The sequence below is a fragment of the Micromys minutus genome (assembly GCF_963924665.1).
Source record: "Micromys minutus genome assembly, chromosome: 7".
Lineage (NCBI taxonomy): Eukaryota > Metazoa > Chordata > Mammalia > Rodentia > Muridae > Micromys > Micromys minutus.
Genome location: NC_137976.1, coordinates 48,482,593 through 48,488,058, shown reverse-complemented (window position 1 = coordinate 48,488,058; position 5,466 = coordinate 48,482,593). Strand labels below are relative to the sequence as shown.

Below are 5,466 nucleotides of genomic sequence, written 5' to 3'. Positions count from 1 at the left end.
ACTTGTAGTTCATGGGAGTTCCATGTTATGTTTTGTTTTACATGTACTTTATGCTTATGGTAACTAGTAAGATTTCAGTGCATGCTATCAAACCTTTAAAAAAGTCAAGTACTGACAAAAATATATTCATAGAGTGTTATACCAAAAGGCTTTTAAAAATCTGTACATGTAAAAAAAATCTGTACATGTATCTCTCTTTTTATAAAATAAAGTTGTAAGAAAAAAAGAAAGGAAAGGATAAGAAATGGAATAGAGAGTATGGGTAGATTGGAGAAAATGGGTGGGTTGGGATAAGAATGGGATGACAATGGATTTTAACAAAGAATCCAAGGTTGGGGGAAGATTGATGGAGAAATTATTCAAAGAGACAACTGGCCTAGAGTGGCATCTCTGACATAAGCTAGAAACCTAGGGCAATGAATTTTACAGAAATATATGTGGGTGAGTCTAGTTAAGACTCTTTACAATAGTAATTAAAGAACCTGAACAGGTCATTTCTTGTAACCAGGAAAAACTTGCAGTGGAGGTATTGGGACACCAATCTAACTATAAAACCTTTTTTCTACAATTTTTATGGACTAGAAGATGTGTCTGGGTAAAGAGAGAGCAGATATTGAGGAAGAAGCCAACCATGGAATTGTCCAGATTAAAAATCATGCCATGAAGTGGAGCCAAGTCCTGACACTATTAATGATATTCTGCTATACTTGCAGACAGGAGCCTAGCACAACCAAAAAAGCTGTTCAACCAGTAACTGATAGAAACTGTTCAGAAACCCACAATTAAACATTAGTCAGAGCTCAGGGAACTCTGTGGGAGACTGGAAGTAAGGATTGTAGTAACCAAATATATCAAGGATACCACAAGACAACCTTCAGAACCTACTATCCTGGATGCACAGATACTGAACCATGAGCCAGTGAGCATGTATGGGTGTCCCGCCCTACCGTCTCGCCAGCAGGAACGCATGCGGAACACCAGGATCCTTCTGCAGCAAAATCTTTATTGCATCTTGAAGAGGAAGACACCGGGCAGGAGAAGGCACCCTAATTTATACCCAAAAGGGTGGCGTGTTGTTGTGTGATTGGCTGCCCACTAGTGGTCTGATCGTGATGCCCCGGGATGGGCGGTGACTTGGCTCGCACCACTCTTTGCACATGTGCCCAGTGGTTATTTACCACACTTTAGCTGATTCGTGGCACCTGAAACCAGCGCCATCTTGTAAGGGCACAGCCTTCGGCCCTCAACACATGAGAATGACTTACCACCTCTGTACATATGCCAAAGTTGTTGGGCTTTATGTCAAAACAGCTAAGAGCTGGAGCAGTGGCTGTCTTTGACTCTGTTGCCTGCCTTTGGGACTCTTAGACCCTACTTGGATTCCTTGTCTATCCTCATGAAGAGAAGATGAAACCAGTCTTACTTCAACTTAATATGCCAATGCTGATTGATATCCATGGGACACCATCCCTTTTCTGAGTAAAGCAATTGGATTGAGGGTTTGGGGAGGACTGAGATGAGAGGAGAGTGGGGAAACTGTAGTTGGGATATAAAGTAATGAAAGAAATGTAAATAAATAAATTTAAAAATAAAATTAAATTCAAAATGAGGAAAAGACAATGGGCATCGCCAAATTGATGTAATGAACAAAAACTACCTGACACGTAATATGAGTTAACAATTAACATGTTATAGAAAAGTTCTCTCTGTCTCTGTCTCTCTCTGTCTCTCTGTCTCTCTCTGTCTCTCTCTCTCTGTCTATCTATCTATCTCTATCTCTCTCTCTCCTATATTTAGTAAAGGAAAGAGAATCTGTTTAAAAAAGCAGCATACAGAGTTAGGTAAAATCTGTGAGCATTGTTATTTTAGCATTTGGTTTTTGTTTGTTTATTTATTTAGAGACAGGGTTTAACTATATAGCCTTTGCTGTCCTGGTATATTCATTCCAGGCTGGCTCTAAACTCAGATAGATCCCTGTGGATCTACCTTAATCATGTGTGTACATTATATTGGTTTACTTCTTCAAAGCTAGTTGATTTGCACAAATACTTGTCATGATGAATTTTTTTAGAAGATATATCTTTCCTCTCTTATGTATATGTGTATTTGGGTACACACATACCAGCCCATGTAAGTGAATGCTTGAAACATACATGTGTGTGCATGTCTGTGCTTCTATTTGTGCTTATGTAAGTTCATGCTAACATGTATGCATGTGTTTGTGTAAATGTATATGCTATGAAAACCAAATATCAACCAGAGAAGCTGTCTGAGTTGTGTTTTGTGAGCATTATTTTGTTTATCTTAGAGACTCACTAAGAGCAGAGGGTCACTGATTATTCTAGGCTGTCTAGGCAATGATCTGCATGGGTTGGCATGTCCTTCCCTCCCCTGCTTGGCTTTTCATGTGAGTGCTGGACATCAAACTTGGATTCATGCTTTCATGACAACCAACTGTCTCCTTTAATTCCATTGTCATTTTTTAACTTACTTTTTTGATTGACTGCCAGAGAGACTATCTTCTCCTCATAGCTTATGGGATGAGTCATGGACACAGCCAGGTTCTGGAGACCCAGGGACCTTGCAGTTTTCAAAGAGATGTTGTAGATTTTAGTGACGATCACTGTGGCATTTGGGTTCTTGTGGTGGGTGAGCTGTGACTTGTGAATGGTACATAGAGATTCCAGGGTTGAGCTTTCCCACAGTAGAACATTGAAGGTTGTGAAGATCTTCAGAGCCAGGAACAGACTGGAGTTCAGTTACTAGTTCAGAAACAGCTGAAGCAAAGAGAGGGAAAGAAAATTACTACAAAAGCAGATCATACCAAATTCTCTGCTGCGAGAGGATGACATTTCCCCCAATTTATATCTGATACACATGCTGAAAACATCTCTGTCTGATACCTCCTGACAGAAGTCACAGGACTTCCAATATCTTTCCTCTGTCCACTGACTGCTGTCTCAACTTTCATGTGACTATAAATTATATTATACATATCCTCAGCACTTCAGAATTACAGAGGCATAATGAGGAACTGTAAGAGTCCCACTGGTACTGTGACATGCTGCTTGTTTGAAGACTAGAGAATCCAATTTACCTTAGTTAATACCTCTCTGTGTTCTTGACAGCTGTCGCTTTCTTTTCTCATGTCTTCATCTTGACTAAGTCACAACACTCTGATACTCTTCCTGCTTTTCCCCCATTTAATGCAAGCCAGGGCAGCATAGCATAAAGAAATGATATTAGGTGGGGGACGGTGCTGTCTGAGCACACCATGTTCATTAGCCTACATCAATTTTTTTCCTCTCTAAGATACTTAGACTCATCAACATCACTATTTTACTTTCTAACTTTCTCTGGACAATGGCCTTAAAATTGTAACTCTACAATGTCTACACCCAGGGACCCTGGAGGAATTAGTTCTATTCTTAAAATGAATGTGAAGGCAGGTTTGCTCTCCATGGCTGCCTCGTGGAAAAGTGTTAAACAAACACCTGTAGCAGGCTTCATCTTCAAACGTCAGTCCTTGGATAGTCATGAAGGAGGTGCTGGGTTCCAGGATCTTGCACTGCAGCCTGTTTACATACGGTGAGAGAATCTTTTCTCCATATTTATGGCTGTAAGTGCCAATATTTTGAGGCAAAGAATCTTGAATTTTCTGCCAGGTAACCTGTAAAACATTTGCCAGACTAGTGAAGTTGGAGAAGATGGTCATGTTTCCTCCCAGGACAGCTCTTTCTCTCTTTCTCTCTTTCTCTCTCTCTCTCTCTCTCTCTCTCTCTCTCTCTCTCTCTCTCTCTCTCTCTCTCTCCCTCCCTCCCTCCCTCCCTCTCTCTCTCTCTCTCTCTCTCTTTCTCTCTCTCTCTCTCTCTCTCTCTCTCTCTCTCTCTCTCTCTCTCTCTCTCTCTCCCTACCTTTCTGTCTCCCTCTCCCTCCCTTTCTTTCTTCTTCCCTCCCTTGCTTTTTCTCCATCCCTTTTTCTCTCCCTCGTTCTCTCACTTTTTGAGTTAATTTTATTTATTACATTCCGAAGATCTCTCAATAAATGCAGACATTTTGTAAGTGTTATGCTTTATCCTCTGTAAAGATTCTAAAAATGAGATCCATTGTTAAAAGATATATAGATATATAGTTACATACTTCTGTGGAGTATTCTAATAACACTTGTCTCTGTGCCTTATGATTACCATTTTAGTTATTTCTTATGCTCAGTAAAAAATGCCAGATAACGGATCTAAACAGAATTTTCAATAAAGAAATCTCAAATGACAGAGATGCATTTAAAGAAATGTCCACCATCCTTAGTCATCAGGAAAAGAAAAATCAATAGCAGATATCAAAAACTCAAGTGACAACACATGCTGGCAAGGTAGTGTAGCAATGGAACACTCCTCCATTGCTGATGGATATGCAAACTTGCACAACCACTTTGGAGAACAAATTGGTGGTTTCTCAGAATTTTTGAATAATTTTACATCAAGGCCAGCTACATAACTCCTGAGCACACACCCAAAAGATTTGCTACCACACCACAAGGGCACTTGCTCAACTATATTACATTCATCAATGCTTTATGTGTAATAGCTAGAAATTTGACACTTTGAGATTTAATGAATTCCTCTAAATTTAATCTAAAATTTTGATTAAATCTATCAATAAGTTAAAAAGGAGAAATGAATAGATTCCAAATGGTCATCTATTTTTAAGTCAATAACAGATAATTTGAAAGTAAAAGGAGAAATAATATAGAAAGTAAAAGGGAAGAAGTCTGAATGTTGCCATGGAATATTATCCATATCCCCTACTGTCTGCTTTATTTAAATACAAAGATTAAAAACACAGCCATGAGACTGGAGAGTTGACTCAGTCATTAAGAGTATTGACTGCACTTCCAGAGGTCTTGAGTTCAATACCTAGGAACCACATGGTGGCTTATAACCATCTCTAATAGGATCTAAAACCCTCTTCTGGTGTGTCTGAAGAGAACAATAGTGTACTCACAAGCATAAAATAAATAAATAAATCTTTTTTTAAAAAAATAAACTACACACCTTGGTCTACTTTAAGGCATAAGCTTTCCCCTCATTTCATCTTCATGATCAAATTACAAGCAACTTTGTATCAAATGCTATAAAATTAAAAACATTGAATCTAAACTATACAAAAGTATCTGGGACCTTTCAAATGCATGAGGCAAGATTCTTGTTAGTGAAACTCTAAGTTTATTGGCTAGTTCATTGCCCGTGCTTTACTTGGGCTTATTTGTAAAACTTTGGTCTTCTGGAAATCCACTCTTTTCCTTCTCCCTATTATTTTCAATTAAAAAAAATAGGCATAACACTATCAGCCTGACAGTGTTGAATAAAATGGGAACACAAAGTCATCTGACAGTTATATGTCACCACAAACATTTCAGTTTTCATAAGTAGTTTGTTCCTTGCATTCAGGAAAGGACAGAACAGTACA

At 38.7% G+C, this 5,466-nt stretch overlaps 1 pseudogene across 1 annotated transcript; it reads right to left on the bottom strand.

Moving 5' to 3' along the window:
* Nucleotides 1-2,441: 2,441 nt before the first annotated feature.
* On the bottom strand, nt 2,442-3,736 carry LOC308422858 (OX-2 membrane glycoprotein-like; annotated as a pseudogene). The gene is made up of 2 exons: nt 3,397-3,736; nt 2,442-2,777 (listed from the first exon to the last, which is right to left on the bottom strand). The product of its transcript is annotated as an OX-2 membrane glycoprotein-like (transcript).
* Between the last annotated feature and the right edge of the window lie 1,730 nt (nt 3,737-5,466).